Source organism: Fukomys damarensis, unplaced genomic scaffold, assembly GCF_012274545.1.
Source record: "Fukomys damarensis isolate Sample0158 unplaced genomic scaffold, DMR_v1.0_HiC HiC_scaffold_19, whole genome shotgun sequence".
Lineage (NCBI taxonomy): Eukaryota > Metazoa > Chordata > Mammalia > Rodentia > Bathyergidae > Fukomys > Fukomys damarensis.
The window spans coordinates 5,515,226-5,533,224 of NW_022900931.1; the positions used below are offsets into that span (position 1 = coordinate 5,515,226).

The 17,999-nt window shown below is 43.7% G+C and overlaps 1 long non-coding RNA gene across 1 annotated transcript; it reads right to left on the reverse strand.

Annotated features, from left to right (window-relative positions):
• Positions 1 to 8,751: 8,751 nt before the first annotated feature.
• Positions 8,752 to 9,499, reverse strand: LOC104869246. The gene is made up of 3 exons (XR_782254.1): positions 9,464 to 9,499; positions 9,152 to 9,260; positions 8,752 to 8,964 (listed from the first exon to the last, which is right to left on the reverse strand). It is a non-coding gene; the product is annotated as an uncharacterized LOC104869246 (long non-coding RNA).
• Between the last annotated feature and the right edge of the window lie 8,500 nt (positions 9,500 to 17,999).

A 17,999-nucleotide genomic window follows, 5' to 3' on the forward strand; every position in this document is an offset into this window, starting at 1 on the left:
GCTATCCTTTGGGCCTTTGGCAGTAATAAGAAAAGCTGAAATATTTGGAAGTTTCCACATTAGGTCCTTAGTGGAGGCATAGACTGGTTTTCCTGAGTGACAAAGCTCCCCAATCCTGCTGCCTGCTCTACTGCAGGAAGATTGGTCAAGAGGGATGCATTTCTGTCTGACTAGGGCATACTTCAGGGTTCTCTGGTTGTAAATTAACCTGAACATAAAAGCTGTTCCTTGGAAGGCACTGGGTGGGGATGCTTCAAGCCATAGGAGACTTGAGAAGGTGCCACGCCGTTGCTTCCAGTGGATGGGAGACTCCCCAGGCCTACCCGGAATGCTGTTAGGAGAGGAAAAATGGTGGTGGTCAAGGAGCAGCACATTCGGAAATGCTTTGTGGAGTACGTGGAATGGGAGATCCAACAACTAGCGGTCAGGCTCATGCAGAATGCAAATACTGTAAAACTTTGCATGATATCTTAGGTGATTTGAATTTCTATAGTTTTTCTTTTTGTTTTCTTCTGTTTTCTTGAGGCAGGATCTCCCTTGAGTTCGGGCTGGCCCTGAACTCACTGTGTGGCCCAGGCTGGCCTTGAACTCATGGTGATCCTCCTGCCTCAGCTTCCCAAGTGCTACGATTACAGGGGTGCACCACCGTGACTGGCTTGAATTTTTATAAAGAGCATAGCACATCATTTGTCCATTCATAGAAACTCCAGAAATGTTGCTATCCTGTGTCCCTGAAGCTACTGTCAGTATACACATTTCCATGTGTTCTTCCTGAGTTCTGCTTTGTGGGTGGTTGTGCTGAGTTTTGGGGACGCCATATGGGAGCAGGAGTCCCCCTTCACAGTCAGTCCGTGGGACAAGGCTGGTCTCTTGGCTCTGCTAACAACTGGATGTGAGCCTTATGCTCTTCTTTTGTTGTGTGTAAACAAAGGCTGTTTGCAGTATTTCTTATTAGATTTCTCAAAGTTACAGATTACTGCATTTGTTGATATATGCTCCTGCCAAGTGAAACAAAAAGATGTGTAAACAGTAAGGTGACAATAAGCCTCCAGTCGCAAGGCCGAGACAAGCCAACCTTGACTATTTTGGTATAGCAGAACTATGCACTCTTTCTCCTGACTCTCACCAACATGAACACATGTTTTTTTAAAAAAGAGGAAGCAACTGTAGGCATCACTCAGCAACTTGCTGATTCCACTTCCTTTCGAGCTTACCACATGCATGAATTTAAGCTTGCCTGAGAACAGAGATGGAAAAAAAAAAAGCTTGGCCTGTTACAGGTGTGCATTGTTGATTGAGTGGAGTGGGTGAATGAATGCCACCTATCCTCTGGATCTAGTGCCAGTTTGGTAGTTTTTAGTGGCTAGTGCCATCAAATTGCTTCTGCTGTTTTATGGACTTGTCCCAGCAATTTATGAATACACCCTTTTTTGGGTGTTTCCGCTGGCAGTAGATGTTGCGTGGCTTTGGGGCTGATCTGAGTGAAAATATTCCATTATCATTTTAGTTCATGTTTTCCTGAGTACTAGTGAAGTTGAGCACCATTTTACATGTTTATTGATCACTTGTATTCTAGAATTCCATAACCATATTTTTTGTCCTTTTTTCTATTAGATTGTTTTCCAGTTTTTAGGAATTATTTGTGTGTTGGATTGTTTTTTTTGTTTTGTTTTGTTTTGGTTTTGTTACCGGGGATCAAACTCAGGACCTTGTGCTTGTGAGGCATGCAGCGAACCACTGAGCTAAATCCCTGGCCCTGTTTTTTCTTTTTAATGTTAGGGTTCTAAATCATTTGTTGTATGTATTGCAAATATGTCCTTGCTATTGTTTCTATAAGGTGTTTTTTGTTTTTTGTTTTTTTTGGTACAGGGGATCGAACCTGGTCCTTGCGCTTGCAAAACAGGCGGCGGAACCACTGAGCTAAATCCCTGGCCCTATAAGTTTTTGTCTAGATGTCATTTGCCATAAGACTTTTATGTAGTCAAATTCTCACCCCAAATGTTTGCATTTCTAGTTCTATCCATGGTCTGCTGGGTGTTTCCTATTATGTGTGTATTTATGCACATCTATGTGTGTATATATTTGCAACATTTCTAAATATATTTCTAAGTAGAATATGAATATTATAGTATATTAAAAGATTAATTCTCCATGACTAAACAAGGGTTATTCTAGAGATACAACAAGGACAGCCTAACCCAAGGAATTGTGTCTGCCTGAGGAAGTTCTGGCTGTATTTGTGTTCCCTACCCCTGCCATCCAGTAATTCTCTGACTTTGGCTAATGAATGTAGTTTCCCTGAACATTAATCTCCTCATCCATGAAGTTGGCAGAACGAGACTAGAACTGTATAGGCTGAAGTAAGGACTGAATGGGATGCGTCCTATAAAGTGGTTAGGACAGGGCAAGGTACATAGTGTCTAATTAATGTTAAACAAAACAATTCACTACAAATTAGAAGGAAGATCTATATGACCATATTAACAGATGTCTGGTATGCATGTAGTAAAATTCTGCAGCTAATCCTAATAAAAGTCTAAGTAAAATAGTCATAGAGTAAATCTACATCAATGTAGAAATATTTACCAAACCTGGCAGCAGCACATGAGGCGAACATTCTACTGTACTCAAAGTGTGACGGGGAGTCCTCTGTGCAGTCCTGTTGCCCCAAATCTGTGAAGCCCTCGAGGATACTGGGGACTTGTTAGGCATTATTGTGGGAAGAGGGGTCAGGAGGAGGCCTCGGCTGCCTGGATGCTGCTTCTGCTTTGTCTGGAGCTGGTGACTATGGTTCCCTGAGGCCTATTCTTCCCATTGACCTTTGGTGGGTGTGGCTGCTGGTTTTATACCCTGTGGGAACCAGGAGTTCCTGAGGTGAGGTAGAGAAGGGAACTTCTAAGGTGGTAAGCCACCTCAAGATGGCACAGTGGCTTTGTCCTGGGGGACATTGAAAACCAAAACTAGGGTGACATGTAGAGCCTTGAGGGGTTCTAGGATCAGCAGCAGATGAGCCAGCATGGCAGTCGCCCTCTGTTCTTCCCTGTAGGCGAGGAATTCACACGGGCATAATTTCAATAGCCCATTCCTCTTCTGCATGCAAAACAAATGCACAGATGTTTTCAGAGTGAGAGAGAGAAGGAAGTCCTGAAAGCTCCCAACCCTGCAGGGCTTCAGGTCAGACTGGACCTTCTTGACTAGGCTGGAAAGCCATGGGGCATGGTGGCAGTGATCTGTGTGAGTTCCAGCACTGGCCTACTTTTGGCTCTGCATTTGCTATACACCCATGATTCTTTCCTGTGTATCTCATCAACCTCTAATCTAAAAGTGTTTTATTATTACAATTCACATAAAACAAGAGAGGTGGAATGTTTTCTAGTCCTGGAAATTGACCCAGGGCCTTTGCACTGAGCTATACCCCCACCCCACCCCTTTTGAGACAGGGTCTTACTAAGGGACTAAGCTGCCCAGGCTGGGCTAGAACTTGTACTCCTGCTGCCTCAGCCTCCTGGAGTGCTAGGGTTACAGCCATGTCCCACTGCACCTGGCTGGATATGTAAGCTTTGAAGGATAATAATATATGCCTTGGAGCCAACCTCCCAGTTTGAGAAAGAAACCCTCGTGTACCACTAGGAAGCTCCTCACGGCTTTGTCTTGCCAGGAGTAGATGTGGTCCAGAATCTTTCACCATCCATCCCTGTGCTTTTTTATTTTGAAAAAAGAATACATAGGTATCTGTAAATAATATATTTGATCTTTGTTTATGTGCTTTTAAAAGCAGGAATCATCAGCAAATTGCTTTTATTGTTGATTTTTATTGCTGAATAATTTTCTGTTGTGTGCCTTACATTAGGATTCTCCAGAGAAACAGAACAAATAGGATGTGTGTATGGATACAAAGATTTATTATAAAGAATTAGATCATGCATATGTGGAGATGGGCAAATCCATATATGCAGTATGGACTGGCAGACTTAAGACCAGAAGAGCTGATAGTGCAGTTCCAGCTGAAAGGTTGGCCGGTGGGATTCCCTCAGTGGATTTTTTTTTTTCTGTTCAGGCCTTCATTTGATTGGATGAGGCCTACCCACTCTGGGCAGTCTGTAGCCTACTGATTAAAATGTTAATCTCATTTAAAAACAAAACCAAAAAAACCTCTACGGAAACATTCAGAATGTTTGACCAAATATCTAGGCATCCTAAGGCTGAGTCAAGTCGACACAAAATTAAACACAAGTAGGGGGCCAGGGATTTAGCTCAGCGGTTCCACCACCTGCCTTTCAAGCACAAGGTTCTGAATTTGATCCCCGGTACAAAAATAAATAAATATACAAACACAAGCACAGACCACAACCTACCATTCTTTTGTCATCAGATTCTGAATTTCTAAGTGTTCTGACTATTGTGAGTAACCTGACTGTGAGCATTCTTTCTGTGGGTCTCCTGGTACAGGGTTGCACTAGTGTTTTTCTAAAGTTTGTACTTAGAGCGACCGGCTGGCAGGACAGTACATGCAGCACGCTGGGGATCTAGTGGAATATGGTTGGTCTGCAGTACTAGCAGGTGGGCTTGCTGACACTCCCTGACAGCGCTGTAGGTGCTGGCACAGGCTACTTGAAGACCTGCTGGGTCTGCAGAGCAGACACCCTTGCTTCTCATGACTGCCTGCTTGGTTTGTGGTGGAGAGGGAAAGAAGATGCCTAATTCTCATCGCATCTTACTGTTTGGTGGATGATTGTCCAGACAGGGAGCATGTATTTCGTGGCTGCTTCTGGCCCCCACTGGAAGAGCATACCACACTATATTGTTTTCCTGTGAGGAGGAATTAGGGCATAGACAGGAGCACGGAGGGAAAATCTCTTCTCACGGAAACAGTGGGAAGGGAGCAGGCATCCTTCCCTACTGTCCAGAAGTGGATGGGATGTAAAGAAAAATCAAATCCAGGTAACAGGTGTATCAGGCATTGCGCCTGCCATCTGTTGTTCATGGGACAGCTCTGTGGGTGGTGATAAAGGTGCTGGTCCCTTGGTGGAGTCTGCTTCTTCTTATTCATTGTACCTTGTCAGTGTGGGCCAGATGGAAGTAGACTGGATGTAGGATTTGGAGGAATGGAGACTTAGGTTTTGGAACCTGGCCCTAGACCACTTAATCCTCCTGGCAACCTATTGGATCAGAGGTGCTGGTCTCATTGTAACAATTGAAGAAATTGAGGCCAAGAGGTAAATTGACTTGGGGACTCCATAGCCAGTGGCTATGGGCTGGGGTTTGTATGAAGGTACGAGTCAAGGCTATACTCTATCAGATACTTGCATTTGCACCTGAGCCCCGTGTGCCTTAGAGGTGAGGCTGCCATTTTTCTCAAGGGCTTTCTCCTTTCTGCATGTGTTGTACCCGTAGGTACTGAAACCTTATGTGAGGTGCCAAGGAAACAAGAGCAGTGAGGCATGATGAAGATGGTACTTGGGGACAGACCCAGGCCTGAGACTGGAGTAGGACAGGCCTGCATCCATGGCAGCTTAGGAGGGGGTGACTCTGGGGAAGGGGCCACGCCTGGCACTTATGGCTACGCTATGCTTGCCTAGCCTAGGTGGAGGACAGGCACATAGCCCACAAGCTTTACAAGTCTAGTATACAGATTTCAGAGTGCATTTGGAGTTTCCACTTAAACAGATCATTTTAAAAATGAATGGAGCCGGGTGTGGTGGCGCACGCCTGTAATCCCAGCACTTGGGAGGGTGAGGCAGGAGGATCACTGTGAGTTTGAGACCAGCCTGGGCTACATAGTGAGTTCCAGGTCAGTCTCAACTACACAGTGAGACCCTGTCTCAAAAAACCAAACCAAACCAAACCAAACCAAAATGAATGGGAAAAGCATTTGTACTTTTTCTCATGCGAAGTGGAAGGATAAAGCTTTGGCAGAGAGGTATTTGCTACCGACCGTAGGGCAGCTAACACGGGATTTCACGAGGAGATACAGGTTCTCTGAAAGGTGGGAGCAGGTTCGGCGATGACAGTCAGACAAAAGCACTCAACACCGAGGTGAAGTTTGCCAATGCTGCTGCAATTTTATTTCTAACTCCAGGTGTTTATATACTAGTTTCAAGGGCACACCACAAGAGTGATTCCAGTCACAGGCAGGCATGAGAAAGATAGACAATAGTACTGTAAAAACTAAGACCACAAGGTCAAGTTAAGACCACACCTATATACCATCACAAAAGCTAAGACCATTAAGTCAAGGTAAGACCACACCTATACGCAGTCAGAAGGGGAACTTTGTAAAACAAAGGACTGCCTTCAGCATGTCACCTTCAGGTTCACCTTCAGGACTTCACAGTCCGGGGCTCAGGGTCAGCACTTTGGCCGCCCGTCCTCTTGTGCCTCAATATCTCCCCATCTCTAGGAACATCTGATTGTTCCTAACCTTTCCTGGGCCCAGAATACAATTCTACAGATAATGAACAAATAGTAATAAAGACAAAATAGAACAGAATTATAGATGAACCCAATGTCCCCAAACTGCAGGCAGAGAGGCCAGCTATTCTCTTCACGGCTGACTTTGCATGCGGTGTGTGCCAAGGACCTCCAGGAGGCTTAACCCCGTGGGGACGATACCTCTGGTCTGGTTTCTGCCAGGTGACCGGCATTGTCACACAGACTCTACTGGAGTGGTCGTGGCAGGTATTGATCAATGACTCTTGTACGGATTCTTGGTTGTGTAATTTGGAGTACAAGGTAAGTCCTGACCTGCATTTTGCAAGACACTCATGGATTACTGGGTAAGTAGAAATAATGAAGTTGCTCAGGAAAGCTTGCCTTGATGAAGAGGAAACATATGTCATTTGGAAACTTGCCCTGGAGAATAAATACCAACTTATTTAGATTGCCTTCTGTTATTTTGTGTTGTTGTTAAAGGTTGTCTTAAAAACATCGCCACTGGTTTTCTCACTTTATCTTTCAGAGGTTTTGTTGCAGGGCATTTGGACTGAAATATTTCACTCTATTCTTCTTTGTGCTGTTTCCTGCCAGGCATGTTTGTTGCAGTATGGGGAGACATCAGCTGCTGTGTCACAGGTGCCTGCCTCCATCTTGACCCCAGCTACTGAAGTTGTGTTAAATCCAGCTCACAATGGATTTGTTCCTCACAGCTATTCATCATTTGAAAATCCAGGAGTGTGTTTTGAGTTTCAGAATTTTGTCCTTTTTTATTTATTTATTTGGTACTGGGGATCGAACTCGGGTCCTTGCGCTTGCGAGGCAGGCCACCGAACCGCTGAGCTAAATCCCTGGCCCTGCCCTTTTTTAAATGTAGGAAGATTCTGTTATGAAGAAGCACATACAAAGCTATGTGAAGGTGTGATGATGCCGAGACAGCTCATAGTTGGAGTAGTTCCGAGTGTGGATAGGAATCCACTTCTCCTGCTCCTAGCCTGTCCATTGTGCAGATCTGACTTCAGGTTTCTTAGCTGAGTGTTCATCTTTTCCCCTAGATACCTCAAAAAATACTTTGCTGGATACCAGATGGTGGTCTGTGGTGCTTCTTTTCATTGTTAGAAGCTTAGCACTAACCTGCAGACTCTCAGAAGCTGCTGAGTGACTGAAGTGATGCTTGGGGTGAGCTGAAGCAGAGAAGGGCCTGGAGGTGCTGAGGCCACCAAGGAGGGCGGGGCAGGTCAGGGTGGTGCAGGAATTGGGCTTGTTGCCAACCAGCACGGTGGGGTTGGAGCAGACGGACCCTGCAGGGGCAACCTCGTGGTTTTGTCACTTCTTGCTCTACTACTGCTGTCCCACTAGACTGCAGTGTTGATCATCTTATGTGACCTTCAGTTTACAGAGGCACTGACTTCATTTCCAAGTTCTTGCTTTGAGATTTTTTTGTTTGTTTTTTTTTTTGATACAGGGTCTCACTATGTAGTTGAGACTGACCTGGAACTCACTATGTAGCCCAGGCTGGTCTCAAACTCACAGTGATCCTCCTGCCTCAGCCTCCCAAGTGCTGGGATCATAGGTGTGCGCCACCACGCCCGGCTCTTTGAGATTTTTAATAGATTATTTCCTTATGTGGGCTTCTTCCTTAGCTAAATTTTAAAACAAACTCCAAATAGTCACTGACTCCTCTTTCTGAATGATAGAATGAATATTATTTAGTCAGTTTACAAGTTTATATTATTTCTGTAATAAACTTAAACAAATTTTTTTAAGAATAGGAAAATTTATTGGGGAATAGGAATCCTGAATGGATTGCCTGTAATAAATATTTATTTTGAAAAATGTTTACATAAAAGTTGAAAAAAGGTATAGAAGGTTCCCATATTCACCCAGTTTCCCCCATTGTTGACATTTTATATAACCATAGCACACTTATCAAAATTAATAAATTAGCATGGTTATATCATTAAAGCACAGGCTTCATCCAGACTTCATCAGCCTTTTCACTGATGGCCTGTTTCAGGTCCGTGATCCCATCCAGATGCCCATGTCATGTTTATTTGTCATGTTCCTTAGTCCTTATGACAGTTTCACACACTTTCCTTGTTTTTCACGACCCTGGTAGTTTTGAAGTATGCTGGGTGGGTATTGTGTGGAATGTTTCTCAGGTTGAGTCTGCTAAGTGTTTTCCTGTTATTAGATTGAGCTTATGGTTTGGTGGAAGAAACCCGTAGGGTGGGCAGTGCCCTTTTATCCCATGATGTCCAGGGGTGTGTGATATCACTGTGACTCATCACTGCTGACCTTGCAGGGTTTTATTGTCGTTCCTTGGTTTTACACATGTTTTAAGTGGCCCTTACTCCCCACAAGATGCTGATCCCTTTAGCAGTTGCTTTGGGCCTCTTCTCAGGGTCTGCTGGGGTACATCGTTCTGTGGGCATTCCACAGGTTTCACAACACAGGAAAGAAAATTGGCCTTGTGTTGGTAATTGTTGGAACTGGGGTCATTATTCTAGTCTCTACTCTTCACATTTGATGCTGGCAATTGGAAAAGAAAAAAATTATTTTCAATCTACAGTGACAGTCAATCCTAAACTATCGACTGTGTAGCTCTGATGTTGATTGTTGTCAGAGCTGCTCAGGATGCTACTTGTCGTAAATGTATTTGGCTCTTCAAGGCCTTGGTACCTTGGTTTAACGATTTCCCGACCCTGCAGGTGCTCACCACTGCCTCAAGCTGCTTTATCTGTTCAGCTCTGCTTTCCCATGCACTTGTGGAGGGTCTGGTGTGGGGCCTGCTTCCCATCAGCACCTTCACATGGCCGTGTCTTGTCCTGTGGTGAAATACCATTGGGAAGATGATGGCAGAAGACTGTTGAATACAGTAGACTTCAGTGTTAAGTGGTAAAAGTAGAGAAAGACAGAAGTTTATAAAATGAGATACACCTTAAGTTTGTTTTCTATTTGTGATTGTCTGCCTATTTATTTTTATGTATTGGTATTTTTGAGACAGGGTCTCACTATAGTCGAGACTGACCTGGAACTCATTATGTAGCCTAGGCTGGTCTTGAACTCACAGCGATCCTTCTGCCTTAGCCTCCAGAGTACTAGGATTACAGGCATGCACCACCACGCCCGGCTCCCATTTCTTGACTTATGTGGATACTCAGTCTTTTCCCATATCTCCCTTTCCCACTAGTCCAAAATAGAGAAGGAGAAAGAAGATAAGATAGGGTTCTGAAATGCCTTGGGTCATGATTTTCTTTAGCACTAGTCCAAAATAGAGAAGGAGAAAGAAGATAAGATAGGGTTCTGAAATGCCTTGGGTCATGATTCCATTTATTTACAATATTTGTGTCCCTCCTGGTTTCACAAAGATTTAAGTTGGTTGTTTGGAGCTATAGAAAGAAAAAAAAAGGTGGCTGATCAAACGCTTACCTTCCCACCGCCAGAGCAAGAGCAATAAAATAGACATTTTGTTTTACTAAGGGCCCTGCAGTCTCCTGAGCTCTCCCCAGTGTCCGAGTGTGTTGGCAGAGGAACCAGGCATATACTCCACTGCTTGTGTGTGACAGTGGGCAAACCATTTCCCCCTGAAATGTAGTTTTCCTTCCAAAATATGGGTATGATACTTCTACCTAATGTGACTATAGAGACATTGTGTAAAGGTCCTAGCCGATGTGAAATGTCATAAGATGAGCACTCAGTACATAGTGCCTAATTTTGCCATCAGTTGGCAGGATTTCTAAACACCAGTTCATGGTGATTATTCATTGTCATGCAGCCCAAACATCTGCAGTACATTTGTTTTGTTATAAAGCTGAAGATATTCTGTTTAAGGCCTTTTATTCTGAGATTGTGGTACAGGTTAAGCATCACCCACCTGAAACTCCAAATACTAAAATGTTCCAAAATATGACATTTTTTGGAGCACCAATGTTATACCACAAACAGAAAATTGCATACTATGAAACTTTGTTTCTTGGACAAAATTGTTAAAAAGATTGCATACAATTACCTTCAAGCTGTGTGTAGAAGGTGCATAAGAAAGTAGATGAATTCTGTGTTTTGACTTTGGTCCTATCCCCAAGGTATATTATTATGTATTGCAGATATTCTAAATCTAAGAAATTCTAGAATCTGAAATACTTCTGGTCCCAAGCATTTCATATAAGGGATACTTATGTATACTTATTTTTTTTTGTGTTAAAGGGCCTTTTTTTTTTGTACCAGGGATTGAACTCGGGACGTTGTATTTGCGAGGCAGTCAGCAGCACCTCTGAGCTAAATCCCCAGCCCAAAGGGGCTCTTTTTTTTTTTTTTTTTTTTTTTTTTGGTACTGGGGATTGAACTCAGGACCTTGTGCTTGTGAGGCAGGCGGTAGCATCACTGAGCTAAGTCCCCAGCCTGTGCCTTTTTAAATTATTAAAATGGCTTTGAAGTAAAATAATGGGAGGAGATAGATTTTTTTTTTCATTTAAAAAATACCCTTAGTGGGTAAAATAAAGTTGGTGGCCTGTGTTTTTCTGGTCTTCATTAAGAGTCAGTGAAGTTGAGAGCTCCGGTCTGATGTCCTGTTCTCCTTTGGAGAAGGGGGAAGCCAGAGTCATAGGCAATTAAAATTAGTGACACAACCAACCTCTTACATGACTTACATGTGAGCTTGGGGCTCACCTTCCTGGGGAGCTGCCCACATCTCTTCCCCACTCCCTGTCCCAGCCCTGGCTTGGCTTCCTGTTTAAGTCTGTTACACAGCACCTGTCACTCTGTGGTCCTCGGGGCACTCATCTGTGAACTTTCTAGCCTCTAAGCCGCTTAGGGACAGGGATGATGAATTATTTGGTTTGTAATTTCCAAGATGGAGAGGGTATTGAATAAATGTTTGTCAGATAAAGGTTTGTTAGCTTTCCATCATAACAGATACCTGGGATGATCAAATTACAGAGAGCGAGAAAGATTATTTGGCTAACGGTTTTGGATATTTTGGTCCATGTTTGGTTGGTCTATTTGCTTGCAGGCCTGTGGTGAAGCAGAACATAATGGCAGGAGTGTGTTTGAAGCATAAGTGCTCACTTGATGGCCAGGATGCAAAGAGAAAGGGGAAGGGGCTGGAGTCCCACAGGCTCCTTTGAAGCTGTGTCCTCAGTGCCCTGAGGACAGTGTCTTAAAGTTTCTACCACCTCCCTGTAGAGGCACTGCTCTGGGGATTGAGGCATGGACCTTTGGGGGGACACTCAAGATCCAAACTACAGCAGAGTGCTGAATTAAAATACAAACAAATGAGGGGAAAATGCCAGTAAAACATCAATATAGCACGCCCCTAGTTTTTGTCCTGAAAAATACTATTAAACTCACTGTGACCTTGCTCAGCATTCTTTTTTGAACTTCAGACCATCTTTCTGGGATCATTTTCCACCTTTAGTGTGTTGCCCAAGGAAGGCTTGGGCTGTAGGCAGTGTGATGTTTTAGTCACTGAGATGGGCTAGAAATCCAGTGTTGCTTCTCCTGCTAGCATTTGGGGATTTACAAACTGGATGAGACAAAAAATTAGCATATTCCCTCTATCATGTTCATGATTTGAAAGTTTTCCTCAGTTGGGCTTTCTGTGTTAATAACTCTGTTCCTCTCCTCCTCTTCTTCCTCCTCCTGTTCCTCCTCCTCCGTCTCATCTGTCAACAACTACCAGAGAAGCAAATAAGCTTATATAAGAGATTTAACTTTTAAAAAAAATGTTGCCAAGGTTAGAGCTGGTACATACCTCAGCTTTGTCTCGGCATCTTCTTTGATGGAGAACATTTGGAGTTTGATTTGGCTTACTCCTTTTTGTGGATGAATGGTGGGAGAGTAAAAGTAAGATGACTTTATTTCCATCTTAGTTTATTAAAACTAGGAAAGGCTAACAAAAACAAGTAGGATTTGAAATTAGTTACTTAACTCTCCTCCAAAAAGAAAAAAATTGACCTATCACAGTGTTTTCACATGATTTTATTTATGAATGCAGGTTTCCAGAATTTAATTTTATCATCTGAAGACAAAGCAAAGCTCACACAATAATTAACGTGTTATATTTTACTCATTTACTTAAAGCAATTGAAGTCACCTCGCTGGCATTGTCTTTATGGAAGTGATAGAGAAGCTGAATTTAACTGGTTAGAAAGAGGACATTGGGTTAATCAGAATTGTTGGTGTAAAACACAGCGCCAGTTACTCTAAGACTCGTCTCAGTGCAGTACACTTAGGCTAACATGTCCCAGACAGTATGCAGTTTGTAGTCTGTGTCATTTACATCTTGCTGCAAAAGTGAGGCTGGGTGTCAGCAAGTTCTCTCACTGCAATTCTGCAGAGGTTTCTCTTTCCTTTCCTTTTTTTTTTCTTCTCTCCTGTCTTCCTTCTCCCCCTTTCTTTTTACTGAGATATTAATTTACATTCAACAGATGCATTCCTTAGGGGCCTTGACAGCTGAACACAGCTGTGAACTTCTGTCCCAGTCAAGACAGTACCCTATGGCACTAGGACCTCTGTGGCTGTATGTGTGTTCTTTTGCATCTGGCTTCTTTTGCTCAACAGTGTTTGTGATTCACCCGTCTCGGCCATTATAGCGCATTCCTTTATTTTATTTTAAAATTTGAGATAATATCTCACTAAATTGCCTAGACTAACCTTGAACCTGTGATCTTCCTGCCTCGGTCACCCGTTCCTTTTATTACTGAATTGTGTTGATGCCACATGGAGTTTTTTTATTTCTTTGTGTTTTTTGGTCTCTGTACAGGAGATCAAACCCAGAACCTTGCTTGTGCTAAATGCACCACTGAATTGTAGCCCCCTTTAAAAACATTTTTTTGCGTGACAGGTCTAAGTTACCCAAGCTGGTCTTGAACCTGTGATCCTCCTGCTTTAGCCATTTGTATAGCTGGGATTCCATGAGTGTACCACATCCTTGGCCATTGTTGGGTTTTGATGTCTTGTATAGATTTATGTGATAGGTCTAGGCACTGCAGGAATTTATGTACTGTCTTTTTGTAGTCCTCCGTCTCCCCCCACTGCTAGGCAGCACTGAGGAGGGCAAAGTGGACAAACAAATAAATCAGATTTTGAGAGAGTCTTCTTTTCATTAAGAACCTGAACCTTGAGTCCTTGGTAATTTGGCTTTTTATCTTTTCTTTTGATTTTTGGAGACAGGGCCTCACTATGTAGTTGAGACTAATCTGGAACTCACTGTGTATCCCAGGCTGGTCTCAAACTCACAGCGATCCTCCTGCCTCAGCCTCCCCAGTGCTGGGATTACAGGCATGAGCCACCATGCCCGGCTTGGTAATTTGGCTTTTTAGAACAACTTTATTTTTGTTAATCCTGATTATGGCAGTTAGTGCAGTCTTGGTGTTTGCCTTTCTAGACATAGGGATATCAGAATTCTTTAATGGTGTGAGGTATTGTAACCCTGCTCATGTGGACTACCTGGTTCTGCATTTTGGGCTTGCTAAGCTCAGAGACCCAGAGGTATAGAAACTGTGAGCCGCCCAGACTGGTATCCCTACTTCCCTACATCTGCTGCCACTGAGACATCCTGTTTTGTCCTTACCCTGTCCTGCCTCAGCTTGTGCTTTCCTCAGTGAGGGAGGACTGATTACTGAACTGCTGCCCAATACCATGTGTAACCCCTTTGTGAATCTCAGGGCTGGGCAATGAATGGGGAAAGACGGAACTTGCTAAGGGCTACAGAGTTTGTTTCTGAAATAATGAAAATGTCCTACAGTTGAGGTAGTGATTGTTGCATACATACATCTATGAATGTACTGAGTGTATTTAATTGTACATGTTAAATGGGTGAATTGTATGGTATGCAAACTATATCAAATTTTTTATTTTTTATTTTTAAATGGTAATATTAGAACAAGGATAGACCAGTAGAAGAATGGGGAAAATATTTTAGAAGGCTTGTTCTTTCCTCATATAACATGATCTCTTGCCAGATATGCACATTTTTGGCATGAGTATGATAGAAAGAGGCTTGGCTTTGAGTGTATCAGGTGGACCTGGTTTGAATCCTGTTCTCTTGTTAGCTGGGTGACCCCAGGCATGTTGCTCACCCTCTCCTTGGTGCTTGCCTTTGCTGTAAAACAGGGCTGCTGGTTCTGATCTTGTAGAGTCCCTTAAGAGCTTGTTGAATCTCAAACATTTCACCATATGACAAAGGTAACAGTAGGTATCAGATAAAAAGCAGTGTGTTTGATCCTTATCCTAATGTCTTTTTTTGTTTTGTTTTGGTACCTGGGATCGGATTGAGCTCCGGACCTTGCTCTTGCGCTTGCAAGGCGACCAAGTAGGTGGCCGTCCTAATGTCTTTGAGTCAGGCTAGGTCAGTGCTTTTGTTAGCTCCAGTTGTCACTGGGAAAATTCTCATGTGCTGATGTGTGGGTACTGAGCCCTGGATGAGGACCAGGTGCTGGAAGGCACTGGTATCTCTCGGTAACTGGGGACAGGAAGTGCTTCCTGAAAGTTTGAGCGGGCTGGTGATAAGTTCTTAGAGAACCAACCCATGACCCTGCCTTGGGAAACCTCCCCTGCCCTACGCCCTTCATTACTGTTGTCTTCCTTCATGGTATCCCTCAGCACTTGCAGCATGCTTGGTTCTGCCATTTTTCTGTGTGCACCATTTTAAAAAAATTTACACTTCTGCTGGGCCCGTATACTGTGGGCTAGTCAAGGGCAGGGGCCATGGCTGGTGCATGTGTGGTATGTTAAGTCCCTAGGCACTCACTCTGCCTGGCACTGTTTGTTGAATAAGTGTCTAGTGACCATATGACAAAGGTAACAGTAGGTATCAGATAAAAAGCAGTGTGTTTGATCCTTATCCTAATGTCTTTTTTTGTTTTGTTTTGGTACCTGGGATCGGATTGAGCTCCGGACCTTGCTCTTGCGCTTGCAAGGCGACCAAGCAGGTGGCCGTCCTAATGTCTTTGAGTCAGGCTAGGTCAGTGCTTTTGTTAGCTCCAGTTGTCACTGGGAAAATTCTCATGTGCTGATGTGTGGGTACTGAGCCCTGGATGAGGACCAGGTGCTGGAAGGCACTGGTATCTCTCGGTAACTGGTGACAGGAAGTGCTTCCTGAAAGTTTGAGCGGGCTGGTGATAAGTTCTTAGAGAACCAACCCACGACCCTGCCTTGGGAAACCTCCCCTGCCCTACGCCCTTCATTACTGTTGTCTTCCTTCATGGTGTCCCTCAGCACTTGCAGCATGCTTGGTTCTGCCATTTTTCTGTGTGCACCATTTTTAAAAAATTTACACTTCTGCTGGGCCCATATACTGTGGGCTAGTCAAGGGCAGGGGCCATGGCTGGTGCATGTGTGGTATGTTAAGTCCCTAGGCACTCACTCTGCCTGGCACTGTTTGTTGAATAAGTGTCTAGTGGTTTCAAGTCTGTGGTGACAGAAATCAAATAGGAACTGGAAATACCAGCTGAAGCACCACCTGCCAGAGGTTAGCAGGTGGGTTTTGGAACACTGTGTCTGTCCAGTGCTGCCTGCTGCCTGGGGGACTGCTCTGTACCCTGCCCCAGAGCAAAAGCTAGTCCTGTCCTTAGCATAATTTCCCTTTACAATATATTATTTTGTCAATTGCATGTTTTACTTTCTACTACTCCCCCTGGTCCCTGTTGCAAGGAGGAACCTGTGTTGAAGTGGCCCTGTTCCAGCCACCATCACTTAAATGTCACATCCTGGCTTGCTGTGGGAATAGGGGGTGTGGAATTTATTTTCTGGGAAGGCACCTTGGAGCAACAGACCTTGAAATACTTGTTTCTTGTCTGTCTTTGCAAAGTATTTTCAATATCTGCTCCTTCCTGTGGTTTTTGTAATGTTTGATACCGAATACTTTAAAACTTTTGATTAAAGAATAACGTGCATACAGAAAAGTGCACAGGTAAGTGTGTGTCAGTGAGTTTACTTGCACAGCACATGCATAATTAGTTCCAGAGTCAGAGAATCTCTCCTTCCCCCTTCCCACAATGCCTCAAATAGCCTTGCTGGGTTGTACAGTCCTGCATCTCCTCTTGTGCTTTATCTGAGGGGATTCCTGTGCTATGCACTGGTTTAGGAACATGGACTGTGGAATTGGGAAAGAGGGTCTCCTACTTCCTGACTAAAGTTGTACTGTTGTTTTTCCTTCCCTTTCAGTTCAATGTCAGATCAAAGAATAGGGTTTTGTTTTGTTTTTAATGGTCCGGTGGTAGCACATGTCTATAATCCTGGCTGAGGCCGAGGCAGGAGATCTCCATGAGTTTGAGGCCAGCCTGGCCTATGTAATGAGTGAGTTGTGTTCAAGGTCAGCGTAAACTACATAGCAAGACCCTGTCTCAAAAAACAAAAAGCCCAAAAAACAACCTGACTAAATGTACTGTTGTTTTTCCTTCCCTTTCAGTTCAATGTCAGATCAAAGAATAGGGTTTTGTTTTGTTTTTAATGGTCCGGTGGTAGCACATGTCTATAATCCTGGCTGAGGCCGAGGCAGGAGATCTCCATGAGTTTGAGGCCAGCCTGGCCTATGTAATGAGTGAGTTGTGTTCAAGGTCAGCGTAAACTACATAGCAAGACCCTGTCTCAAAAAACAAAAAGCCCAAAAAACAAAAAAACAAGCCCCCTTTTCCCCATTGTCGCACTTGCCCATTTGAGTGCTTTACTCTTGGAAGACAGCTGTGGGACCCTATGTCTCCAGTTCAGTCTCCTATGTCGGTCTCCATCTTTAATGACAAGCTGAAGTGTGACATATAGGGACATTGTAAGATTAGCCCACACAAGCAAGTCCCTGTCATATTGGCTGCAGTCATGCCTGACTCCTTGGATATAAAGCTGGTATTTTTTCTCTCCTAAGCAGAGAGATCCAAACACAAGAAGAGAGTCTTAAGAGTATCATGTGTAGTGTAAGTTAGTTCATGTACAGGTTGATTTGTGTGGGCTAATAAAATACAAATTCTGATGACAGACCTCTTCTTGATTTTCCATGGAAATGCTAGAGTTTTATGGCTATTTTCTGAAAAGAGTTCTTCTGTGATGGGCACTGCAGGCAGGAGCCAGCGAGCTGTCCAAGAATCTGGTGGCTGTACCGTGAATGCAGGAGAATGGCCTTATGTCACCAGCCAACAGGAAGTGAAATATGCCGGAAGAACTCAGCTGAAGACGGAGGTCAGATAGGCAGGCCAGCAGGCTCAGAGAGAGCAGGTTCGGAAGCTGATCCCAAAGTTGGGTGGCTGAAGCTGGCATTTGACAGAAACATGAGTGTGCTGTTTACAGTGTGCATTTTCTGTAAGGTAGACCTTTTTCAAAGCAGAATTTTTGTTGAACTTTCTTCCTGAGTGATTGATTAAACAGCAGTCTCACCTTGTAAGAAAGCCCACCTACTTTTAGGGCTCCTTGACAGAAGTGTTCAGCAGGTTTCATATTAACCATTGTGGAATGTTTTGTGCAGGACACATTGGCAGAATGTCAGTAAGTGAGTCACTTTCTTGGTGAATAGATTTTGGCCTAAGAAAGGGATGGGTTGTACTTAAAATTTTTAACTGGTTTTAGAGCATATGTAT